The sequence below is a fragment of the Eschrichtius robustus genome, chromosome 7 (assembly GCF_028021215.1).
Source record: "Eschrichtius robustus isolate mEscRob2 chromosome 7, mEscRob2.pri, whole genome shotgun sequence".
NCBI classification, from domain to species: Eukaryota; Metazoa; Chordata; class Mammalia; order Artiodactyla; family Eschrichtiidae; genus Eschrichtius; species Eschrichtius robustus.
In genome coordinates, this window is record NC_090830.1 from 24,157,701 (window position 1) to 24,184,863 (window position 27,163).

Consider the following 27,163-nt stretch of genomic DNA (forward strand, 5'->3'; position numbering starts at 1 on the left):
AAAGCAGCTAAACCCCATTATAAAACTCAATTAATTTTAAAAACCCTTGAAACAAAGACAGTGAAAGAGAGAGAAATTTTTACAAAATTCGTTCAGGGGCTGTGATGCCACCTGGATTGACCATATCTAGACCTGCAGCTGATTGAGACATAAGGGTGGACACTCTTGGGGCTGAGAGGTTTGGTGAGGTTGGGTGAGCAAACGCAGACGCTTTAAAGTAATACTGCGTGGTACCCATCCCATGGGTCCCCAAATCTCCAGGTTCAAGGGCATCTTCCTACATCGAAAACATGCATGAGAAACCCAGAAGATGGTCCACCGAGTGATCGGGAAATGTTTCTAAAACGCACCTCATTTCTCATCTCCTTGTGCTCGGGTTCGCCATTCCAGCCGCTTTACTAGCAATCTCCCTCCTTGGAGAATCAGCACCTTTAACCTCCTGTTCCGTACAGGTTGCAATTTGTCCTGAGGATGAACGGGAAGAGGGGGAACCAATGAGAGACTAGCTCTAGGTGTTGGGACAGGCACAGGTCACTCTATTTTCCCATCAGGAAGAAGAATTAACCACAAGCTCAGTCTGCCGCCCGGAAGCAGAATAGGGCCTAAAGCAATCCTGCGCTTTTGCGGCCAGCTCCCAAGAGAGCGAGTTGAAAAATGGAGCTCAGGGGCACTGCAATTCACAAACCTGCAGACTTATAAATGATAACTCTCGTCTACAAATATATTGAGGGAAGGCAACAAAGAGGATTTGAAAGCAAGGCAGATTTGCAGGAAACAGATTTCAGGAGGCAGATTCGAATCGCCTTTCAAGCACAGGAAAAGCGGCAAAACCTCGACAATGATGCCCTTGGCCAAAAAGGGCGTATGCGTTTTTTCCTGAATATATTCAGGAAAAAACGCATACGCCCTTTTTGGCCAACCAAGCAACCTGGAAAGGCAAATCAGCGCTACAAAGAAGTCTCGCTTCCCATCGGTCAAAAGGGCCATGCTGAATAAAGGGTCAAAACCAGAAATGCAGGACAGGCCACGGAGAAACGGGAGCCTTGCTACGCTGATGGGCGGGATGTAAATTGCCAACAGCCACTCTGGAGAAGTGTACGGTGTGTCCTGAAACATTTACAAAACTCAGCTTAGAGAGCATAGGGCACTTCCACTCATGGGCGTATAAATTGGGAAAACTAAAAATCAGCAAGACACAAGCACCCCAAAGTTTAGGGCTGCTCTGTTGACAAGAACCTCCACTTCGTTACACCTTAAATATCCCAGGAAAGAGAAAAATGGATAAAGAAGTTGTGGTCCTTATGTACAATGGAACATCACTCAGCCATGAAATCAACGTCATAAGGCTAGTAGCAGCATGATGAGTGGATTTAGGTACGACGATTCTAAGTGAAATAAGTCACACAGAAAAAGACACTTATCATAAGATATCACTTATAGAGGGAATGTAAAAACCGCTACCCTTGAAATGAATTACAAAACAGAACAGAGTCACACGGTTAGAAAACACACTATGGCTGCCTAACGGGAAAGGTGAGGTGGGGTGATGCATAAAACAAGGGTTTCAAATTAGCTCAGATACCGTTCCATAAACCCAATATGTAATAGACAAGACCTACTCCTTGCTCAGGGAACTGGACTCAACACCCCCTATTCACCGCCCAAGAATATATCTGACTAGTAAGAATCTTAAAACTTATGTATTGATATCTCTCTGTAAGTGAGTCAAGTGGGTGTAAAGCTGCATAAACACAGCAGTGAAAAGCAGCTAAACCCCATTATAAAACTCAATTAATTTTAAAAACCCGTGAAACAAAGACAGTGAAAGAGAGAGAAATTCTTGCAAAATTCGTTCAGGGGCTGTGATGCCACCTGGATTGACCATATCTAGACCTGCAGCTGATTGAGACATAAGGGTGGACACTCTTGGGGCTGAGATGTTTGGTGAGGTTGGGTGAGCAAACGCAGACGCTTTAAAGTAATACTGCGTGGTACCCATCCCATGGGTGCCAAATCTCCAGGTTCAAGGGCATCTTCCTACATCGAAAACATGCATGAGAAACCCAGAAGATGGTCCACCGAGTGATCGGGAAAGGTTTCTAAAACGCACCTCATTTCTCATCTCCTTGTGCTCGGGTTCGCCATTCCAGCCGCTTTACTAGCAATCTCCCTCCTTGGAGAATCAGCACTTTTAACCTCCTGTTCCATACAGGTTGCAATTTGTCCTGAGGATGAACGGGAAGAGGGGGAACCAATGAGAGACTAGCTCTAGGTGTTGGGACAGGCACAGGTCACTCTATTTTCCCATCAGGAAGAAGAATTAACCACAAGCTCAGTCTGCCGCCCGGAAGCAGAATAGGGCCTAAAGCAATCCTGCGCTTTTGCGGCCACCTCCCAAGAGAGCGAGTTGAAAAATGGAGCTCAGGGGCACTGCAATTCACAAAACTGCAGACTTATAAATGATAACTCTCGTCTACAAATATATTGAGGGAAGGCAACAAAGAGGATTTGAAAGCAAGGCAGATTTGCAGGAAACAGATTTCAGGAGGCAGATTCGAATCGCCTTTCAAGCACAGGAAAAGCGGCAAAACCTCGACAATGATGCCCTTAGCCAAAAAGGGCGTATGCGTTTTTTCCTGAATATATTCAGGAAAAAACGCATACGCCCTTTTTGGCCAACCAAGCAACCTGGAAAGGCAAATCAGCGCTACAAAGAAGTCTCGCTTCCCATCGGTCAAAAGGGCCATGCTGAATAAAGGGTCAAAACCAGAAATGCAGGACAGGCCACGGAGAAACGGGAGACTTGCTACGCTGATGGGCGGGATGTAAATTGCCAACAGCCACTCTGGAGAAGTGTACGGTGTGTCCTGAAACATTTACAAAACTCAGCTTAGAGAGCATAGGGCACTTCCACTCATGGGCGTATAAATTGGGAAAACTAAAAATCAGCAAGACACAAGCACCCCAAAGTTTAGGGCTGCTCTGTTGACAAGAACCTCCTCTTCGTTACACCTTAAATATCCCAGGAAAGAGAAAAATGGATAAAGAAGTTGTGGTCCTTATGTACAATGGAACATCCCTCAGCCATGAAATCAACGTCATAAGGCTAGTAGCAGCATGATGAGTGGATTTAGGTACGACGATTCTAAGTGAAATAAGTCACACAGAAAAAGACACTTATCATAAGATATCACTTATAGAGGGAATGTAAAAACCGCTACCCTTGAACTGAATTACAAAACAGAACAGAGTCACACGGTTAGAAAACACACTATGGCTGCCTAACGGGAAAGGTGAGGTGGGGTGATGCATAAAACAAGGGTTTCAAATTAGCTCAGATACCGTTCCATAAACCCAATATGTAATAGACAAGACCTACTCCTTGCTCAGGGAACTGGACTCAACACCCCCTATTCACCGCCCAAGAATATATCTGACTAGTAAGAATCTTAAAACTTATGTATTGATATCTCTCTGTAAGTGAGTCAAGTGGGTGTAAAGCTGCATAAACACAGCAGTGAAAAGCAGCTAAACCCCATTATAAAACTCAATTAATTTAAAAAACCCTTGAAACAAAGACAGTGAAAGAGAGAGAAATTCTTACAAAATTCGTTCAGGGGCTGTGATGCCACCTGGATTGACCATATCTAGACCTGCAGCTGATTGAGACATAAGGGTGGACACTCTTGGGGCTGAGAGGTTTGGTGAGGTTGGGTGAGCAAACGCAGACGCTTTAAAGTAATACTGCGTGGTACCCATCCCATGGGTCCCAAATCTCCAGGTTCAAGGGCATCTTCCTACATCGAAAACATGCATGAGAAACCCAGAAGATGGTCCACCGAGTGATCGGGAAAGGTTTCTAAAACGCACCTCATTTCTCATCTCCTTGTGCTCGGGTTCGCCATTCCAGCCGCTTTACTAGCAATCTCCCTCCTTGGAGAATCAGCACTTTTAACCTCCTGTTCCGTACAGGTTGCAATTTGTCCTGAGGATGAACGGGAAGAGGGGGAACCAATGAGAGACTAGCTCTAGGTGTTGGGACAGGCACAGGTCACTCTATTTTCCCATCAGGAAGAAGAATTAACCACAAGCTCAGTCTGCCGCCCGGAAGCAGAATAGGGCCTAAAGCAATCCTGCGCTTTTGCGGCCAGCTCCCAAGAGAGCGAGTTGAAAAATGGAGCTCAGGGGCACTGCAATTCAGAAAACTGCAGACTTATAAATGATAACTCTCGTCTACAAATATATTGAGGGAAGGCAACAAAGAGGATTTGAAAGCAAGGCAGAATTGCAGGAAACAGATTTCAGGAGGCAGATTCGAATCGCCTTTAAAGCACAGGAAAAGCGGCAAAACCTCGACAATGATGCCCTTGGCCAAAAAGGGCGTATGCGTTTTTTCCTGAATATATTCAGGAAAAAACGCATACGCCCTTTTTGGCCAACCAAGCAACCTGGAAAGGCAAATCAGCGCTACAAAGAAGTCTCGCTTCCCATCAGTCAAAAGGGCCATGCTGAATAAAGTGTCAAAACCAGAAATGCAGGACAGGCCACGGAGAAACGGGAGCCTTGCTACGCTGATGGGCGGGATGTAAATTGCCAACAGCCACTCTGGAGAAGTGTACGGTGTGTCCTGAAACATTTACAAAACTCAGCTTAGAGAGCATAGGGCACTTCCACTCATGGGCGTATAAATTGGGAAAACTAAAAATCAGCAAGACACAAGCACCCCAAAGTTTAGGGCTGCTCTGTTGACAAGAACCTCCACTTCGTTACACCTTAAATATCCCAGGAAAGAGAAAAATGGATAAAGAAGTTGTGGTCCTTATGTACAATGGAACATCACTCAGCCATGAAATCAACGTCATAAGGCTAGTAGCAGCATGATGAGTGGATTTAGGTACGACGATTCTAAGTGAAATAAGTCACACAGAAAAAGACACTTATCATAAGATATCACTTATAGAGGGAATGTAAAAACCGCTACCCTTGAACTGAATTACAAAACAGAACAGAGTCACACGGTTAGAAAACACACTATGGCTGCCTAACGGGAAAGGTGAGGTGGGGTGATGCATAAAACAAGGGTTTCAAATTAGCTCAGATACCGTTCCATAAACCCAATATGTAATAGACAAGACCTACTCCTTGCTCAGGGAACTGGACTCAACACCCCCTATTCACCGCCCAAGAATATATCTGACTAGTAAGAATCTTAAAACTTATGTATTGATATCTCTCTGTAAGTGAGTCAAGTGGGTGTAAAGCTGCATAAACACAGCAGTGAAAAGCAGCTAAACCCCATTATAAAACTCAATTAATTTTAAAAACCCTTGAAACAAAGACAGTGAAAGAGAGAGAAATTTTTACAAAATTCGTTCAGGGGCTGTGATGCCACCTGGATTGACCATATCTAGACCTGCAGCTGATTGAGACATAAGGGTGGACACTCTTGGGGCTGAGAGGTTTGGTGAGGTTGGGTGAGCAAACGCAGACGCTTTAAAGTAATACTGCGTGGTACCCATCCCATGGGTCCCAAATCTCCAGGTTCAAGGGCATGTTCCTACATCGAAAACATGCATGAGAAACCCAGAAGATGGTCCACCGAGTGATCGGGAAAGGTTTCTAAAACGCACCTCATTTCTCATCTCCTTGTGCTCGGGTTCGCCATTCCAGCCGCTTTACTAGCAATCTCCCTCCTTGGAGAATCAGCACTTTTAACCTCCTGTTCCATACAGGTTGCAATTTGTCCTGAGGATGAACGGGAAGAGGGGGAACCAATGAGAGACTAGCTCTAGGTGTTGGGACAGGCACAGGTCACTCTATTTTCCCATCAGGAAGAAGAATTAACCACAAGCTCAGTCTGCAGCCCGGAAGCAGAATAGGGCCTAAAGCAATCCTGCGCTTTTGCGGCCAGCTCCCAAGAGAGCGAGTTGAAAAATGGAGCTCAGGGGCACTGCAATTCACAAAACTGCAGACTTATAAATGATAACTCTCGTCTACAAATATATTGAGGGAAGGCAACAAAGAGGATTTGAAAGCAAGGCAGATTTGCAGGAAACAGATTTCAGGAGGCAGATTCGAATCGCCTTTCAAGCACAGGAAAAGCGGCAAAACCTCGACAATGATGCCCTTGGCCAAAAAGGGCGTATGCGTTTTTTCCTGAATATATTCAGGAAAAAACGCATAAGCCCTTTTTGGCCAACCAAGCAACCTGGAAAGGCAAATCAGCGCTACAAAGAAGTCTCGCTTCCCATCGGTCAAAAGGGCCATGCTGAATAAAGGGTCAAAACCAGAAATGCAGGACAGGCCACGGAGAAACGGGAGCCTTGCTACGCTGATGGGCGGGATGTAAATTGCCAACAGCCACTCTAGAGAAGTGTACGGTGTGTCCTGAAACATTTACAAAACTCAGCTTAGAGAGCATAGGGCACTTCCACTCATGGGCGTATAAATTGGGAAAACTAAAAATCAGCAAGACACAAGCACCCCAAAGTTTAGGGCTGCTCTGTTGACAAGAACCTCCACTTCGTTACACCTTAAATATCCCAGGAAAGAGAAAAATGGATAAAGAAGTTGGGGTCCTTATGTACAATGGAACATCACTCAGCCATGAAATCAACGTCATAAGGCTAGTAGCAGCATGATGAGTGGATTTAGGTACGACGATTCTAAGTGAAATAAGTCACACAGAAAAAGACACTTATCATAAGATATCACTTATAGAGGGAATGTAAAAACCGCTACCCTTGAACTGAATTACAAAACAGAACAGAGTCACACGGTTAGAAAACACACTATGGCTGCCTAACGGGAAAGGTGAGGTGGGGTGATGCATAAAACAAGGGTTTCAAATTAGCTCAGATACCGTTCCATAAACCCAATATGTAATAGACAAGACCTACTCCTTGCTCAGGGAACTGGACTCAACACCCCCTATTCACCGCCCAAGAATATATCTGACTAGTAAGAATCTTAAAACCTATGTATTGATATCTCTCTGTAAGTGAGTCAAGTGGGTGTAAAGCTGCATAAACACAGCAGTGAAAAGCAGCTAAACCCCATTATAAAACTCAATTAATTTTAAAAACCCGTGAAACAAAGACAGTGAAAGAGAGAGAAATTCTTACAAAATTCGTTCAGGGGCTGTGATGCCACCTGGATTGACCATATCTAGACCTGCAGCTGATTGAGACATAAGGGTGGACACTCTTGGGGCTGAGATGTTTGGTGAGGTTGGGTGAGCAAACGCAGACGCTTTAAAGTAATACTGCGTGGTACCCATCCCATGGGTGCCAAATCTCCAGGTTCAAGGGCATCTTCCTACATCGAAAACATGCATGAGTAACCCAGAAGATGGTCCACCGAGTGATCGGGAAAGGTTTCTAAAACGCACCTCATTTCTCATCTCCTTGTGCTCGGGTTCGCCATTCCAGCCGCTTTACTAGCAATCTCCCTCCTTGGAGAATCAGCACCTTTAACCTCCTGTTCCATACAGGTTGCAATTTGTCCTGAGGATGAACGGGAAGAGGGGGAACCAATGAGAGACTAGCTCTAGTTGTTGGGACAGGCACAGGTCACTCTATTTTCCCATCAGGAAGAAGAATTAACCACAGGCTCAGTCTGCCGCCCGGAAGCAGAATAGGGCCTAAAGCAATCCTGCGCTTTTGCGGCCAGCTCCCAAGAGAGCGAGTTGAAAAATGGAGCTCAGGGGCACTGCAATTCACAAACCTGCAGACTTATAAATGATAACTCTCGTCTACAAATATATTGAGGGAAGGCAACAAAGAGGATTTGAAAGCAAGGCAGATTTGCAGGAAACAGATTTCAGGAGGCAGATTCGAATCGCCTTTAAAGCACAGGAAAAGCGGCAAAACCTCGACAATGATGCCCTTGGCCAAAAAGGGCGTATGCGTTTTTTCCTGAATATATTCAGGAAAAAACGCATACGCCCTTTTTGGCCAACCAAGCAACCTGGAAAGGCAAATCAGCGCTACAAAGAAGTCTCGCTTCCCATCGGTCAAAAGGGCCATGCTGAATAAAGTGTTAAAACCAGAAATGCAGGACAGGCCACGGAGAAACGGGAGCCTTGCTACGCTGATGGGCGGGATGTAAATTGCCAACAGCCACTCTGGAGAAGTGTACGGTGTGTCCTGAAACATTTACAAAACTCAGCTTAGAGAGCATAGGGCACTTCCACTCATGGGCGTATAAATTGGGAAAACTAAAAATCAGCAAGACACAAGCACCCCAAAGTTTAGGGCTGCTCTGTTGACAAGAACCTCCAATTCGTTACACCTTAAATATCCCAGGAAAGAGAAAAATGGATAAAGAAGTTGTGGTCCTTATGTACAATGGAACATCACTCAGCCATGAAATCAACGTCATAAGGCTAGTAGCAGCATGATGAGTGGATTTAGGTACGACGATTCTAAGTGAAATAAGTCACACAGAAAAAGACACTTATCATAAGATATCACTTATAGAGGGAATGTAAAAACCGCTACCCTTGAACTGAATTACAAAACAGAACAGAGTCACACGGTTAGAAAACACACTATGGCTGCCTAACGGGAAAGGTGAGGTGGGGTGATGCATAAAACAAGGGTTTCAAATTAGCTCAGATACCGTTCCATAAACCCAATATGTAATAGACAAGACCTACTCCTTGCTCAGGGAACTGGACTCAATACCCCCTATTCACCGCCCAAGAATATATCTGACTAGTAAGAATCTTAAAACCTATGTATTGATATCTCTCTGTAAGTGAGTCAAGTGGGTGTAAAGCTGCATAAACACAGCAGTGAAAAGCAGCTAAACCCCATTATAAAACTCAATTAATTTTAAAAACCCGTGAAACAAAGACAGTGAAAGAGAGAGAAATTCTTACAAAATTCGTTCAGGGGCTGTGATGCCCCTGGATTGACCATATCTAGACCTGCAGCTGATTGAGACATAAGGGTGGACACTCTTGGGGCTGAGATGTTTGGTGAGGTTGGGTGAGCAAACGCAGACGCTTTAAAGTAATACTGCGTGGTACCCATCCCATGGGTGCCAAATCTCCAGGTTCAAGGGCATCTTCCTACATCGAAAACATGCATGAGTAACCCAGAAGATGGTCCACCGAGTGATCGGGAAAGGTTTCTAAAACGCACGTCGTTTCTCATCTCCTTGTGCTCGGGTTCGCCATTCCAGCCGCTTTACTAGCAATCTCCCTCCTTGGAGAATCAGCACCTTTAACCTCCTGTTCCATACAGGTTGCAATTTGTCCTGAGGATGAACGGGAAGAGGGGGAACCAATGAGAGACTAGCTCTAGGTGTTGGGACAGGCACAGGTCACTCTATTTTCCCATCAGGAAGAAGAATTAACCACAAGCTCAGTCTGCCGCCCGGAAGCAGAATAGGGCCTAAAGCAATCCTGCGCTTTTGCGGCCAGCTCCCAAGAGAGCGAGTTGAAAAATGGAGCTCAGGGGCACTGCAATTCACAAACCTGCAGACTTATAAATGATAACTCTCGTCTACAAATATATTGAGGGAAGGCAACAAAGAGGATTTGAAAGCAAGGCAGATTTGCAGGAAACAGATTTCAGGAGGCAGATTCGAATCGCCTTTCAAGCACAGGAAAAGCGGCAAAACCTCGACAATGATGCCCTTAGCCAAAAAGGGCGTATGCGTTTTTTCCTGAATATATTCAGGAAAAAACGCATACGCCCTTTTTGGCCAACCAAGCAACCTGGAAAGGCAAATCAGCGCTACAAAGAAGTCTCGCTTCCCATCGGTCAAAAGGGCCATGCTGAATAAAGGGTCAAAACCAGAAATGCAGGACAGGCCACGGAGAAACGGGAGACTTGCTACGCTGATGGGCGGGATGTAAATTGCCAACAGCCACTCTGGAGAAGTGTACGGTGTGTCCTGAAACATTTACAAAACTCAGCTTAGAGAGCATAGGGCAGTTCCACTCATGGGCGTATAAATTGGGAAAACTAAAAATCAGCAAGACACAAGCACCCCAAAGTTTAGGGCTGCTCTGTTGACAAGAACCTCCTCTTCGTTACACCTTAAATATCCCAGGAAAGAGAAAAATGGATAAAGAAGTTGTGGTCCTTATGTACAATGGAACATCCCTCAGCCATGAAATCAACGTCATAAGGCTAGTAGCAGCATGATGAGTGGATTTAGGTACGACGATTCTAAGTGAAATAAGTCACACAGAAAAAGACACTTATCATAAGATATCACTTATAGAGGGAATGTAAAAACCGCTACCCTTGAACTGAATTACAAAACAGAACAGAGTCACACGGTTAGAAAACACACTATGGCTGCCTAACGGGAAAGGTGAGGTGGGGTGATGCATAAAACAAGGGTTTCAAATTAGCTCAGATACCGTTCCATAAACCCAATATGTAATAGACAAGACCTACTCCTTGCTCAGGGAACTGGACTCAACACCCCCTATTCACCGCCCAAGAATATATCTGACTAGTAAGAATCTTAAAACTTATGTATTGATATCTCTCTGTAAGTGAGTCAAGTGGGTGTAAAGCTGCATAAACACAGCAGTGAAAAGCAGCTAAACCCCATTATAAAACTCAATTAATTTAAAAAACCCTTGAAACAAAGACAGTGAAAGAGAGAGAAATTCTTACAAAATTCGTTCAGGGGCTGTGATGCCACCTGGATTGACCATATCTAGACCTGCAGCTGATTGAGACATAAGGGTGGACACTCTTGGGGCTGAGAGGTTTGGTGAGGTTGGGTGAGCAAACGCAGACGCTTTAAAGTAATACTGCGTGGTACCCATCCCATGGGTCCCAAATCTCCAGGTTCAAGGGCATCTTCCTACATCGAAAACATGCATGAGAAACCCAGAAGATGGTCCACCGAGTGATCGGGAAAGGTTTCTAAAACGCACCTCATTTCTCATCTCCTTGTGCTCGGGTTCCCCATTCCAGCCGCTTTACTAGCAATCTCCCTCCTTGGAGAATCAGCACTTTTAACCTCCTGTTCCGTACAGGTTGCAATTTGTCCTGAGGATGAACGGGAAGAGGGGGAACCAATGAGAGACGAGCTCTAGGTGTTGGGACAGGCACAGGTCACTCTATTTTCCCATCAGGAAGAAGAATTAACCACAAGCTCAGTCTGCAGCCCGGAAGCAGAATAGGGCCTAAAGCAATCCTGCGCTTTTGCGGCCAGCTCCCAAGAGAGCGAGTTGAAAAATGGAGCTCAGGGGCACTGCAATTCACAAAACTGCAGACTTATAAATGATAACTCTCGTCTACAAATATATTGAGGGAAGGCAACAAAGAGGATTTGAAAGCAAGGCAGATTTGCAGGAAACAGATTTCAGGAGGCAGATTCGAATCGCCTTTCAAGCACAGGAAAAGCGGCAAAACCTCGACAATGATGCCCTTGGCCAAAAAGGGCGTATGCGTTTTTTCCTGAATATATTCAGGAAAAAACGCATAAGCCCTTTTTGGCCAACCAAGCAACCTGGAAAGGCAAATCAGCGCTACAAAGAAGTCTCGCTTCCCATCGGTCAAAAGGGCCATGCTGAATAAAGGGTCAAAACCAGAAATGCAGGACAGGCCACGGAGAAACGGGAGCCTTGCTACGCTGATGGGCGGGATGTAAATTGCCAACAGCCACTCTAGAGAAGTGTACGGTGTGTCCTGAAACATTTACAAAACTCAGCTTAGAGAGCATAGGGCACTTCCACTCATGGGCGTATAAATTGGGAAAACTAAAAATCAGCAAGACACAAGCACCCCAAAGTTTAGGGCTGCTCTGTTGACAAGAACCTCCACTTCGTTACACCTTAAATATCCCAGGAAAGAGAAAAATGGATAAAGAAGTTGGGGTCCTTATGTACAATGGAACATCACTCAGCCATGAAATCAACGTCATAAGGCTAGTAGCAGCATGATGAGTGGATTTAGGTACGACGATTCTAAGTGAAATAAGTCACACAGAAAAAGACACTTATCATAAGATATCACTTATAGAGGGAATGTAAAAACCGCTACCCTTGAACTGAATTACAAAACAGAACAGAGTCACACGGTTAGAAAACACACTATGGCTGCCTAACGGGAAAGGTGAGGTGGGGTGATGCATAAAACAAGGGTTTCAAATTAGCTCAGATACCGTTCCATAAACCCAATATGTAATAGACAAGACCTACTCCTTGCTCAGGGAACTGGACTCAACACCCCCTATTCACCGCCCAAGAATATATCTGACTAGTAAGAATCTTAAAACCTATGTATTGATATCTCTCTGTAAGTGAGTCAAGTGGGTGTAAAGCTGCATAAACACAGCAGTGAAAAGCAGCTAAACCCCATTATAAAACTCAATTAATTTTAAAAACCCGTGAAACAAAGACAGTGAAAGAGAGAGAAATTCTTACAAAATTCGTTCAGGGGCTGTGATGCCCCTGGATTGACCATATCTAGACCTGCAGCTGATTGAGACATAAGGGTGGACACTCTTGGGGCTGAGATGTTTGGTGAGGTTGGGTGAGCAAACGCAGACGCTTTAAAGTAATACTGCGTGGTACCCATCCCATGGGTGCCAAATCTCCAGGTTCAAGGGCATCTTCCTACATCGAAAACATGCATGAGTAACCCAGAAGATGGTCCACCGAGTGATCGGGAAAGGTTTCTAAAACGCACGTCGTTTCTCATCTCCTTGTGCTCGGGTTCGCCATTCCAGCCGCTTTACTAGCAATCTCCCTCCTTGGAGAATCAGCACCTTTAACCTCCTGTTCCATACAGGTTGCAATTTGTCCTGAGGATGAACGGGAAGAGGGGGAACCAATGAGAGACTAGCTCTAGGTGTTGGGACAGGCACAGGTCACTCTATTTTCCCATCAGGAAGAAGAATTAACCACAAGCTCAGTCTGCCGCCCGGAAGCAGAATAGGGCCTAAAGCAATCCTGCGCTTTTGCGGCCAGCTCCCAAGAGAGCGAGTTGAAAAATGGAGCTCAGGGGCACTGCAATTCACAAACCTGCAGACTTATAAATGATAACTCTCGTCTACAAATATATTGAGGGAAGGCAACAAAGAGGATTTGAAAGCAAGGCAGATTTGCAGGAAACAGATTTCAGGAGGCAGATTCGAATCGCCTTTCAAGCACAGGAAAAGCGGCAAAACCTCGACAATGATGCCCTTAGCCAAAAAGGGCGTATGCGTTTTTTCCTGAATATATTCAGGAAAAAACGCATACGCCCTTTTTGGCCAACCAAGCAACCTGGAAAGGCAAATCAGCGCTACAAAGAAGTCTCGCTTCCCATCGGTCAAAAGGGCCATGCTGAATAAAGGGTCAAAACCAGAAATGCAGGACAGGCCACGGAGAAACGGGAGACTTGCTACGCTGATGGGCGGGATGTAAATTGCCAACAGCCACTCTGGAGAAGTGTACGGTGTGTCCTGAAACATTTACAAAACTCAGCTTAGAGAGCATAGGGCAGTTCCACTCATGGGCGTATAAATTGGGAAAACTAAAAATCAGCAAGACACAAGCACCCCAAAGTTTAGGGCTGCTCTGTTGACAAGAACCTCCTCTTCGTTACACCTTAAATATCCCAGGAAAGAGAAAAATGGATAAAGAAGTTGTGGTCCTTATGTACAATGGAACATCCCTCAGCCATGAAATCAACGTCATAAGGCTAGTAGCAGCATGATGAGTGGATTTAGGTACGACGATTCTAAGTGAAATAAGTCACACAGAAAAAGACACTTATCATAAGATATCACTTATAGAGGGAATGTAAAAACCGCTACCCTTGAACTGAATTACAAAACAGAACAGAGTCACACGGTTAGAAAACACACTATGGCTGCCTAACGGGAAAGGTGAGGTGGGGTGATGCATAAAACAAGGGTTTCAAATTAGCTCAGATACCGTTCCATAAACCCAATATGTAATAGACAAGACCTACTCCTTGCTCAGGGAACTGGACTCAACACCCCCTATTCACCGCCCAAGAATATATCTGACTAGTAAGAATCTTAAAACTTATGTATTGATATCTCTCTGTAAGTGAGTCAAGTGGGTGTAAAGCTGCATAAACACAGCAGTGAAAAGCAGCTAAACCCCATTATAAAACTCAATTAATTTAAAAAACCCTTGAAACAAAGACAGTGAAAGAGAGAGAAATTCTTACAAAATTCGTTCAGGGGCTGTGATGCCACCTGGATTGACCATATCTAGACCTGCAGCTGATTGAGACATAAGGGTGGACACTCTTGGGGCTGAGAGGTTTGGTGAGGTTGGGTGAGCAAACGCAGACGCTTTAAAGTAATACTGCGTGGTACCCATCCCATGGGTCCCAAATCTCCAGGTTCAAGGGCATCTTCCTACATCGAAAACATGCATGAGAAACCCAGAAGATGGTCCACCGAGTGATCGGGAAAGGTTTCTAAAACGCACCTCATTTCTCATCTCCTTGTGCTCGGGTTCCCCATTCCAGCCGCTTTACTAGCAATCTCCCTCCTTGGAGAATCAGCACTTTTAACCTCCTGTTCCGTACAGGTTGCAATTTGTCCTGAGGATGAACGGGAAGAGGGGGAACCAATGAGAGACTAGCTCTAGGTGTTGGGACAGGCACAGGTCACTCTATTTTCCCATCAGGAAGAAGAATTAACCACAAGCTCAGTCTGCCGCCCGGAAGCAGAATAGGGCCTAAAGCAATCCTGCGCTTTTGCGGCCAGCTCCCAAGAGAGCGAGTTGAAAAATGGAGCTCAGGGGCACTGCAATTCAGAAAACTGCAGACTTATAAATGATAACTCTCGTCTACAAATATATTGAGGGAAGGCAACAAAGAGGATTTGAAAGCAAGGCAGATTTGCAGGAAACAGATTTCAGGAGGCAGATTCGAATCGCCTTTAAAGCACAGGAAAAGCGGCAAAACCTCGACAATGATGCCCTTGGCCAAAAAGGGCGTATGCGTTTTTTCCTGAATATATTCAGGAAAAAACGCATACGCCCTTTTTGGCCAACCAAGCAACCTGGAAAGGCAAATCAGCGCTACAAAGAAGTCTCGCTTCCCATCGGTCAAAAGGGCCATGCTGAATAAAGTGTCAAAACCAGAAATGCAGGACAGGCCACGGAGAAACGGGAGCCTTGCTACGCTGATGGGCGGGATGTAAATTGCCAACAGCCACTCTGGAGAAGTGTACGGTGTGTCCTGAAACATTTACAAAACTCAGCTTAGAGAGCATAGGGCACTTCCACTCATGGGCGTATAAATTGGGAAAACTAAAAATCAGCAAGACACAAGCACCCCAAAGTTTAGGGCTGCTCTGTTGACAAGAACCTCCACTTCGTTACACCTTAAATATCCCAGGAAAGAGAAAAATGGATAAAGAAGTTGTGGTCCTTATGTACAATGGAACATCACTCAGCCATGAAATCAACGTCATAAGGCTAGTAGCAGCATGATGAGTGGATTTAGGTACGACGATCCTAAGTGAAATAAGTCACACAGAAAAAGACACTTATCATAAGATATCACTTATAGAGGGAATGTAAAAACCGCTACCCTTGAACTGAATTACAAAACAGAACAGAGTCACACGGTTAGAAAACACACTATGGCTGCCTAACGGGAAAGGTGAGGTGGGGTGATGCATAAAACAAGGGTTTCAAATTAGCTCAGATACCGTTCCATAAACCCAATATGTAATAGACAAGACCTACTCCTTGCTCAGGGAACTGGACTCAACACCCCCTATTCACCGCCCAAGAATATATCTGACTAGTAAGAACCTTAAAACCTATGTATTGATATCTCTCTGTAAGTGAGTCAAGTGGGTGTAAAGCTGCATAAACACAGCAGTGAAAAGCAGCTAAACCCCATTATAAAACTCAATTAATTTTAAAAACCCTTGAAACAAAGACAGTGAAAGAGAGAGAAATTTTTACAAAATTCGTTCAGGGGCTGTGATGCCACCTGGATTGACCATATCTAGACCTGCAGCTGATTGAGACATAAGGGTGGACACTCTTGGGGCTGAGAGGTTTGGTGAGGTTGGGTGAGCAAACGCAGACGCTTTAAAGTTATACTGCGTGGTACCCATCCCATGGGTGCCAAATCTCCAGGTTCAAGGGCATCTTCCTACATCGAAAACATGCATGAGAAACCCAGAAGATGGTCCACCGAGTGATCGGGAAAGGTTTCTAAAACGCACCTCATTTCTCATCTCCTTGTGCTCGGGTTCGCCATTCCAGCCGCTTTACTAGCAATCTCCCTCCTTGGAGAATCAGCACTTTTAACCTCCTGTTCCATACAGGTTGCAATTTGTCCTGAGGATGAACGGGAAGAGGGGGAACCAATGAGAGACTAGCTCTAGGTGTTGGGACAGGCACAGGTCACTCTATTTTCCCATCAGGAAGAAGAATTAACCACAAGCTCAGTCTGCCGCCCGGAAGCAGAATAGGGCCTAAAGCAATCCTGCGCTTTTGCGGCCAGCTCCCAAGAGAGCGAGTTGAAAAATGGAGCTCAGGGGCACTGCAATTCACAAAACTGCAGACTTATAAATGATAACTCTCGTCTACAAATATATTGAGGGAAGGCAACAAAGAGGATTTGAAAGCAAGGCAGATTTGCAGGAAACAGATTTCAGGAGGCAGATTCGAATCGCCTTTCAAGCACAGGAAAAGCGGCAAAACCTCGACAATGATGCCCTTGGCCAAAAAGGGCGTATGCGTTTTTTCCTGAATATATTCAGGAAAAAACGCATACGCCCTTTTTGGCCAACCAAGCAACCTGGAAAGGCAAATCAGCGCTACAAAGAAGTCTCGCTTCCCATCGGTCAAAAGGGCCATGCTGAATAAAGGGTCAAAACCAGAAATGCAGGACAGGCCACGGAGAAACGGGAGCCTTGCTACGCTGATGGGCGGGATGTAAATTGCCAACAGCCACTCTAGAGAAGTGTACGGTGTGTCCTGAAACATTTACAAAACTCAGCTTAGAGAGCATAGGGCACTTCCACTCATGGGCGTATAAATTGGGAAAACTAAAAATCAGCAAGACACAAGCACCCCAAAGTTTAGGGCTGCTCTGTTGACAAGAACCTCCACTTCGTTACACCTTAAATATCCCAGGAAAGAGAAAAATGGATAAAGAAGTTGGGGTCCTTATGTACAATGGAACATCACTCAGCCATGAAATCAACGTCATAAGGCTAGTAGCAGCATGATGAGTGGATTTAGGTACGACGATTCTAAGTGAAATAAGTCACACAGAAAAAGACACTTATCATAAGATATCACTTATAGAGGGAATGTAAAAACCGCTACCCTTGAACTGAATTACAAAACAGAACAGAGTCACACGGTTAGAAAACACACTATGGCTGCCTAACGGGAAAGGTGAGGTGGGGTGATGCATAAAACAAGGGTTTCAAATTAGCTCAGATACCGTTCCATAAACCCAATATGTAATAGACAAGACCTACTCCTTGCTCAGGGAACTGGACTCAACACCCCCTATTCACCGCCCAAGAATATATCTGACTAGTAAGAATCTTAAAACTTATGTATTGATATCTCTCTGTAAGTGAGTCAAGTGGGTGTAAAGCTGCATAAACACAGCAGTGAAAAGCAGCTAAACCCCATTATAAAACTCAATTAATTTTAAAAACCCTTGAAACAAAGACAGTGAAAGAGAGAGAAATTTTTACAAAATTCGTTCAGGGGCTGTGATGCCACCTGGATTGACCATATCTAGACCTGCAGCTGATTGAGACATAAGGGTGGACACTCTTGGGGCTGAGAGGTTTGGTGAGGTTGGGTGAGCAAACGCAGACGCTTTAAAGTAATACTGCGTGGTACCCATCCCATGGGTCCCAAATCTCCAGGTTCAAGGGCATGTTCCTACATCGAAAACATGCATGAGAAACCCAGAAGATGGTCCACCGAGTGATCGGGAAAGGTTTCTAAAACGCACCTCGTTTCTCATCTCCTTGTGCTCGGGTTCGCCATTCCAGCCGCTTTACTAGCAATCTCCCTCCTTGGAGAATCAGCACTTTTAACCTCCTGTTCCATACAGGTTGCAATTTGTCCTGAGGATGAACGGGAAGAGGGGGAACCAATGAGAGACTAGCTCTAGGTGTTGGGACAGGCACAGGTCACTCTATTTTCCCATCAGGAAGAAGAATTAACCACAAGCTCAGTCTGCCGCCCGGAAGCAGAATAGGGCCTAAAGCAATCCTGCGCTTTTGCGGCCAGCTCCCAAGAGAGCGAGTTGAAAAATGGAGCTCAGGGGCACTGCAATTCACAAAACTGCAGACTTATAAATGATAACTCTCGTCTACAAATATATTGAGGGAAGGCAACAAAGAGGATTTGAAAGCAAGGCAGATTTGCAGGAAACAGATTTCAGGAGGCAGATTCGAATCGCCTTTAAAGCACAGGAAAAGCGGCAAAACCTCGAAAATGATGCCCTTAGCCAAAAAGGGCGTATGCGTTTTTTCCTGAATATATTCAGGAAAAAACGCATACGCCCTTTTTGGCCAACCAAGCAACCTGGAAAGGCAAATCAGCGCTACAAAGAAGTCTCGCTTCCCATCGGTCAAAAGGGCCATGCTGAATAAAGGGTCAAAACCAGAAATGCAGGACAGGCCACGGAGAAACGGGAGCCTTGCTACGCTGATGGGCGGGATGTAAATTGCCAACAGCCACTCTGGAGAAGTGTACGGTGTGTCCTGAAACATTTACAAAACTCAGCTTAGAGAGCATAGGGCACTTCCACTCATGGGCGTATAAATTGGGAAAACTAAAAATCAGCAAGACACAAGCACCCCAAAGTTTAGGGCTGCTCTGTTGACAAGAACCTCCACTTCGTTACACCTTAAATATCCCAGGAAAGAGAAAAATGGATAAAGAAGTTGTGGTCCTTATGTACAATGGAACATCACTCAGCCATGAAATCAACGTCATAAGGCTAGTAGCAGCATGATGAGTGGATTTAGGTACGACGATTCTAAGTGAAATAAGTCACACAGAAAAAGACACTTATCATAAGATATCACTTATAGAGGGAATGTAAAAACCGCTACCCTTGAACTGAATTACAAAACAGAACAGAGTCACACGGTTAGAAAACACACTATGGCTGCCTAACGGGAAAGGTGAGGTGGGGTGATGCATAAAACAAGGGTTTCAAATTAGCTCAGATACCGTTCCATAAACCCAATATGTAATAGACAAGACCTACTCCTTGCTCAGGGAACTGGACTCAACACCCCCTATTCACCGCCCAAGAATATATCTGACTAGTAAGAATCTTAAAACTTATGTATTGATATCTCTCTGTAAGTGAGTCAAGTGGGTGTAAAGCTGCATAAACACAGCAGTGAAAAGCAGCTAAACCCCATTATAAAACTCAATTAATTTAAAAAACCCTTGAAACAAAGACAGTGAAAGAGAGAGAAATTCTTACAAAATTCGTTCAGGGGCTGTGATGCCACCTGGATTGACCATATCTAGACCTGCAGCTGATTGAGACATAAGGGTGGACACTCTTGGGGCTGAGAGGTTTGGTGAGGTTGGGTGAGCAAACGCAGACGCTTTAAAGTAATACTGCGTGGTACCCATCCCATGGGTCCCAAATCTCCAGGTTCAAGGGCATCTTCCTACATCGAAAACATGCATGAGAAACCCAGAAGATGGTCCACCGAGTGATCGGGAAAGGTTTCTAAAACGCACCTCATTTCTCATCTCCTTGTGCTCGGGTTCGCCATTCCAGCCGCTTTACTAGCAATCTCCCTCCTTGGAGAATCAGCACCTTTAACCTCCTGTTCCGTACAGGTTGCAATTTGTCCTGAGGATGAACGGGAAGAGGGGGAACCAATGAGAGACTAGCTCTAGGTGTTGGGACAGGCACAGGTCACTCTATTTTCCCATCAGGAAGAAGAATTAACCACAAGCTCAGTCTGCCGCCCGGAAGCAGAATAGGGCCTAAAGCAATCCTGCGCTTTTGCGGCCAGCTCCCAAGAGAGCGAGTTGAAAAATGGAGCTCAGGGGCACTGCAATTCACAAACCTGCAGACTTATAAATGATAACTCTCGTCTACAAATATATTGAGGGAAGGCAACAAAGAGGATTTGAAAGCAAGGCAGATTTGCAGGAAACAGATTTCAGGAGGCAGATTCGAATCGCCTTTAAAGCACAGGAAAAGCGGCAAAACCTCGACAATGATGCCCTTGGCCAAAAAGGGCGTATGCGTTTTTTCCTGAATATATTCAGGAAAAAACGCATACGCCCTTTTTGGCCAACCAAGCAACCTGGAAAGGCAAATCAGCGCTACAAAGAAGTCTCGCTTCCCATCAGTCAAAAGGGCCATGCTGAATAAAGTGTCAAAACCAGAAATGCAGGACAGGCCACGGAGAAACGGGAGCCTTGCTACGCTGATGGGCGGGATGTAAATTGCCAACAGCCACTCTGGAGAAGTGTACGGTGTGTCCTGAAACATTTACAAAACTCAGCTTAGAGAGCATAGGGCACTTCCACTCATGGGCGTATAAATTGGGAAAACTAAAAATCAGCAAGACACAAGCACCCCAAAGTTTAGGGCTGCTCTGTTGACAAGAACCTCCACTTCGTTACACCTTAAATATCCCAGGAAAGAGAAAAATGGATAAAGAAGTTGTGGTCCTTATGTACAATGGAACATCACTCAGCCATGAAATCAACGTCATAAGGCTAGTAGCAGCATGATGAGTGGATTTAGGTACGACGATTCTAAGTGAAATAAGTCACACAGAAAAAGACACTTATCATAAGATATCACTTATAGAGGGAATGTAAAAACCGCTACCCTTGAACTGAATTACAAAACAGAACAGAGTCACACGGTTAGAAAACACACTATGGCTGCCTAACGGGAAAGGTGAGGTGGGGTGATGCATAAAACAAGGGTTTCAAATTAGCTCAGATACCGTTCCATAAACCCAATATGTAATAGACAAGACCTACTCCTTGCTCAGGGAACTGGACTCAACACCCCCTATTCACCGCCCAAGAATATATCTGACTAGTAAGAATCTTAAAACTTATGTATTGATATCTCTCTGTAAGTGAGTCAAGTGGGTGTAAAGCTGCATAAACATAGCAGTGAAAAACAGCTAAACCCCATTATAAAACTCAATTAATTTTAAAAACCCTTGAAACAAAGACAGTGAAAGCGAGAGAAATTTTTACAAAATTCGTTCAGGGGCTGTGATGCCACCTGGATTGACCATATCTAGACCTGCAGCTGATTGAGACATAAGGGTGGACACTCTTGGGGCTGAGAGGTTTGGTGAGGTTGGGTGAGCAAACGCAGACGCTTTAAAGTAATACTGCGTGGTACCCATCCCATGGGTCCCAAATCTCCAGGTTCAAGGGCATCTTCCTACATCGAAAACATGCATGAGAAACCCAGAAGATGGTCCACCGAGTGATCGGGAAAGGTTTCTAAAACGCACCTCATTTCTCATCTCCTTGTGCTCGGGTTCGCCATTCCAGCCGCTTTACTAGCAATCTCCCTCCTTGGAGAATCAGCACTTTTAACCTCCTGTTCCATACAGGTTGCAATTTGTCCTGAGGATGAACGGGAAGAGGGGGAACCAATGAGAGACTAGCTCTAGGTGTTGGGACAGGCACAGGTCACTCTATTTTCCCATCAGGAAGAAGAATTAACCACAAGCTCAGTCTGCCGCCCGGAAGCAGAATAGGGCCTAAAGCAATCCTGCGCTTTTGCGGCCAGCTCCCAAGAGAGCGAGTTGAAAAATGGAGCTCAGGGGCACTGCAATTCACAAAACTGCAGACTTATAAATGATAACTCTCGTCTACAAATATATTGAGGGAAGGCAACAAAGAGGATTTGAAAGCAAGGCAGATTTGCAGGAAACAGATTTCAGGAGGCAGATTCGAATCGCCTTTCAAGCACAGGAAAAGCGGCAAAACCTCGACAATGATGCCCTTGGCCAAAAAGGGCGTATGCGTTTTTTCCTGAATATATTCAGGAAAAAACGCATACGCCCTTTTTGGCCAACCAAGCAACCTGGAAAGGCAAATCAGCGCTACAAAGAAGTCTCGCTTCCCATCGGTCAAAAGGGCCATGCTGAATAAAGGGTCAAAACCAGAAATGCAGGACAGGCCACGGAGAAACGGGAGCCTTGCTACGCTGATGGGCGGGATGTAAATTGCCAACAGCCACTCTGGAGAAGTGTACGGTGTGTCCTGAAACATTTACAAAACTCAGCTTAGAGAGCATAGGGCACTTCCACTCATGGGCGTATAAATTGGGAAAACTAAAAATCAGCAAGACACAAGCACCCCAAAGTTTAGGGCTGCTCTGTTGACAAGAACCTCCTCTTCGTTACACCTTAAATATCCCAGGAAAGAGAAAAATGGATAAAGAAGTTGTGGTCCTTATGTACAATGGAACATCACTCAGCCATGAAATCAACGTCATAAGGCTAGTAGCAGCATGATGAGTGGATTTAGGTACGACGATTCTAAGTGAAATAAGTCACACAGAAAAAGACACTTATCATAAGATATCACTTATAGAGGGAATGTAAAAACCGCTACCCTTGAACTGAATTACAAAACAGAACAGAGTCACACGGTTAGAAAACACACTATGGCTGCCTAACGGGAAAGGTGAGGTGGGGTGATGCATAAAACAAGGGTTTCAAATTAGCTCAGATACCGTTCCATAAACCCAATATGTAATAGACAAGACCTACTCCTTGCTCAGGGAACTGGACTCAACACCCCCTATTCACCGCCCAAGAATATATCTGACTAGTAAGAATCTTAAAACTTATGTATTGATATCTCTCTGTAAGTGAGTCAAGTGGGTGTAAAGCTGCATAAACACAGCAGTGAAAAGCAGCTAAACCCCATTATAAAACTCAATTAATTTTAAAAACCCGTGAAACAAAGACAGTGAAAGAGAGAGAAATTCTTACAAAATTCGTTCAGGGGCTGTGATGCCACCTGGATTGACCATATCTAGACCTGCAGCTGATTGAGACATAAGGGTGGACACTCTTGGGGCTGAGATGTTTGGTGAGGTTGGGTGAGCAAACGCAGACGCTTTAAAGTAATACTGCGTGGTACCCATCCCATGGGTGCCAAATCTCCAGGTTCAAGGGCATCTTCCTACATCGAAAACATGCATGAGAAACCCAGAAGATGGTCCACCGAGTGATCGGGAAAGGTTTCTAAAACGCACCTCATTTCTCATCTCCTTGTGCTCGGGTTCGCCATTCCAGCCGCTTTACTAGCAATCTCCCTCCTTGGAGAATCAGCACTTTTAACCTCCTGTTCCATACAGGTTGCAATTTGTCCTGAGGATGAACGGGAAGAGGGGGAACCAATGAGAGACTAGCTCTAGGTGTTGGGACAGGCAAAGGTCACTCTATTTTCCCATCAGGAAGAAGAATTAACCACAAGCTCAGTCTGCCGCCCGGAAGCAGAATAGGGCCTAAAGCAATCCTGCGCTTTTGCGGCCAGCTCCCAAGAGAGCGAGTTGAAAAATGGAGCTCAGGGGCACTGCAATTCACAAAACTGCAGACTTATAAATGATAACTCTCGTCTACAAATATATTGAGGGAAGGCAACAAAGAGGATTTGAAAGCAAGGCAGAATTGCAGGAAACAGACTTCAGGAGGCAGATTCGAATCGCCTTTAAAGCACAGGAAAAGCGGCAAAACCTCGACAATGATGCCCTTGGCCAAAAAGGGCGTATGCGTTTTTTCCTGAATATATTCAGGAAAAAACGCATACGCCCTTTTTGGCCAACCAAGCAACCTGGAAAGGCAAATCAGCGCTACAAAGAAGTTTCGCTTCCCATCGGTCAAAAGGGCCATGCTGAATAAAGTGTCAAAACCAGAAATGCAGGACAGGCCACGGAGAAACGGGAGCCTTGCTACGCTGATGGGCGGGATGTAAATTGCCAACAGCCACTCTGGAGAAGTGTACGGTGTGTCCTGAAACATTTACAAAACTCAGCTTAGAGAGCATAGGGCACTTCCACTCATGGGCGTATAAATTGGGAAAACTAAAAATCAGCAAGACACAAGCACCCCAAAGTTTAGGGCTGCTCTGTTGACAAGAACCTCCACTTCGTTACACCTTAAATATCCCAGGAAAGAGAAAAATGGATAAAGAAGTTGTGGTCCTTATGTACAATGGAACATCACTCAGCCATGAAATCAACGTCATAAGGCTAGTAGCAGCATGATGAGTGGATTTAGGTACGACGATTCTAAGTGAAATAAGTCACACAGAAAAAGACACTTATCATAAGATATCACTTATAGAGGGAATGTAAAAACCGCTACTCTTGAACTGAATTACAAAACAGAACAGAGTCACACGGTTAGAAAACACACTATGGCTGCCTAACGGGAAAGGTGAGGTGGGGTGATGCATAAAACAAGGGTTTCAAATTAGCTCAGATACCGTTCCATAAACCCAATATGTAATAGACAACACCTACTCCTTGCTCAGGGAACTGGACTCAACACCCCCTATTCACCGCCCAAGAATATATCTGACTAGTAAGAATCTTAAAACTTATGTATTGATATCTCTCTGTAAGTGAGTCAAGTGGGTGTAAAGCTGCATAAACACAGCAGTGAAAAGCAGCTAAACCCCATTATAAAACTCAATTAATTTTAAAAACCCTTGAAACAAAGACAGTGAAAGAGAGAGAAATTTTTACAAAATTCGTTCAGGGACTGTGATGCCACCTGGATTGACCATATCTAGACCTGCAGCTGATTGAGACATAAGGGTGGACACTCTTGGGGCTGAGAGGTTTGGTGAGGTTGGGTGAGCAAACGCAGACGCTTTAAAGTAATACTGCGTGGTACCCATCCCATGGGTCCCAAATCTCCAGGTTCAAGGGCATGTTCCTACATCGAAAACATGCATGAGAAACCCAGAAGATGGTCCACCGAGTGATCGGGAAAGGTTTCTAAAACGCACCTCATTTCTCATCTCCTTGTGCTCGGGTTCGCCATTCCAGCCGCTTTACTAGCAATCTCCCTCCTTGGAGAATCAGCACTTTTAACCTCCTGTTCCATACAGGTTGCAATTTGTCCTGAGGATGAACGGGAAGAGGGGGAACCAATGAGAGACTAGCTCTAGGTGTTGGGACAGGCACAGGTCACTCTATTTTCCCATCAGGAAGAAGAATTAACCACAAGCTCAGTCTGCAGCCCGGAAGCAGAATAGGGCCTAAAGCAATCCTGCGCTTTTGCGGCCAGCTCCCAAGAGAGCGAGTTGAAAAATGGAGCTCAGGGGCACTGCAATTCACAAAACTGCAGACTTATAAATGATAACTCTCGTCTACAAATATATTGAGGGAAGGCAACAAAGAGGATTTGAAAGCAAGGCAGATTTGCAGGAAACAGATTTCAGGAGGCAGATTCGAATCGCCTTTCAAGCACAGGAAAAGAGGCAAAACCTCGACAATGATGCCCTTGGCCAAAAAGGGCGTATGCGTTTTTTCCTGAATATATTCAGGAAAAAACGCATAAGCCCTTTTTGGCCAACCAAGCAACCTGGAAAGGCAAATCAGCGCTACAAAGAAGTCTCGCTTCCCATCGGTCAAAAGGGCCATGCTGAATAAAGGGTCAAAACCAGAAATGCAGGACAGGCCACGGAGAAACGGGAGCCTTGCTACGCTGATGGGCGGGATGTAAATTGCCAACAGCCACTCTAGAGAAGTGTACGGTGTGTCCTGAAACATTTACAAAACTCAGCTTAGAGAGCATAGGGCACTTCCACTCATGGGCGTATAAATTGGGAAAACTAAAAATCAGCAAGACACAAGCACCCCAAAGTTTAGGGCTGCTCTGTTGACAAGAACCTCCACTTCGTTACACCTTAAATATCCCAGGAAAGAGAAAAATGGATAAAGAAGTTGGGGTCCTTATGTACAATGGAACATCACTCAGCCATGAAATCAACGTCATAAGGCTAGTAGCAGCATGATGAGTGGATTTAGGTACGACGATTCTAAGTGAAATAAGTCACACAGAAAAAGACACTTATCATAAGATATCACTTATAGAGGGAATGTAAAAACCGCTACCCTTGAACTGAATTACAAAACAGAACAGAGTCACACGGTTAGAAAACACACTATGGCTGCCTAACGGGAAAGGTGAGGTGGGGTGATGCATAAAACAAGGGTTTCAAATTAGCTCAGATACCGTTCCATAAACCCAATATGTAATAGACAAGACCTACTCCTTGCTCAGGGAACTGGACTCAACACCCCCTATTCACCGCCCAAGAATATATCTGACTAGTAAGAATCTTAAAACTTATGTATTGATATCTCTCTGTAAGTGAGTCAAGTGGGTGTAAAGCTGCATAAACACAGCAGTGAAAAGCAGCTAAACCCCATTATAAAACTCAATTAATTTAAAAAACCCTTGAAACAAAGACAGTGAAAGAGAGAGAAATTCTTACAAAATTCGTTCAGGGGCTGTGATGCCACCTGGATTGACCATATCTAGACCTGCAGCTGATTGAGACATAAGGGTGGACACTCTTGGGGCTGAGAGGTTTGGTGAGGTTGGGTGAGCAAACGCAGACGCTTTAAAGTAATACTGCGTGGTACCCATCCCATGGGTCCCAAATCTCCAGGTTCAAGGGCATCTTCCTACATCGAAAACATGCATGAGAAACCCAGAAGATGGTCCACCGAGTGATCGGGAAAGGTTTCTAAAACGCACCTCATTTCTCATCTCCTTGTGCTCGGGTTCGCCATTCCAGCCGCTTTACTAGCAATCTCCCTCCTTGGAGAATCAGCACTTTTAACCTCCTGTTCCGTACAGGTTGCAATTTGTCCTGAGGATGAACGGGAAGAGGGGGAACCAATGAGAGACTAGCTCTAGGTGTTGGGACAGGCACAGGTCACTCTATTTTCCCATCAGGAAGAAGAATTAACCACAAGCTCAGTCTGCCGCCCGGAAGCAGAATAGGGCCTAAAGCAATCCTGCGCTTTTGCGGCCAGCTCCCAAGAGAGCGAGTTGAAAAATGGAGCTCAGGGGCACTGCAATTCAGAAAACTGCAGACTTATAAATGATAACTCTCGTCTACAAATATATTGAGGGAAGGCAACAAAGAGGATTTGAAAGCAAGGCAGAA